Here is a 422-nt window from a genome sequence, read left to right as displayed (position 1 = left end):
CTAGTTTGCAGCCCTCTCCTTTCTCTCTCTTCCAACTAAATAAGAATATAATATTTAAATCCTTATAGCCTGATTACATCATCCTATTATACTTGCTCTTACTTGGCACTACAGGCGCTAAGGAGGAGGACTCGTTTTGACAACCGCTCTGTGTGGGGCGTGCGCTCAGTGGCTGAGGGTGGATGTCACAATTCCCAAAGGGTGGCCGTCAATTAGGCCACCCGCTTATCTTAGGCTACTTTGTTCACGGTGAACATACTTTTTTTTGCAAGGAGAAAATGGAGGACGAGGCTAGGCTCCAACCGGCTGTACTGAGGGAAAGATCACCCCCACTTCTGCCCTTGGTTCCGCTCGTGTAAGAGCATATGCACTCACCCCCCCAACAGCCCCCCTAGGACGCCTTTTTTTTCGCCGGCAGCGAA

Source organism: Triticum dicoccoides, chromosome 7B, assembly GCF_002162155.2.
Source record: "Triticum dicoccoides isolate Atlit2015 ecotype Zavitan chromosome 7B, WEW_v2.0, whole genome shotgun sequence".
Lineage (NCBI taxonomy): Eukaryota > Viridiplantae > Streptophyta > Magnoliopsida > Poales > Poaceae > Triticum > Triticum dicoccoides.
This window is presented reverse-complemented; position numbering follows the sequence as displayed.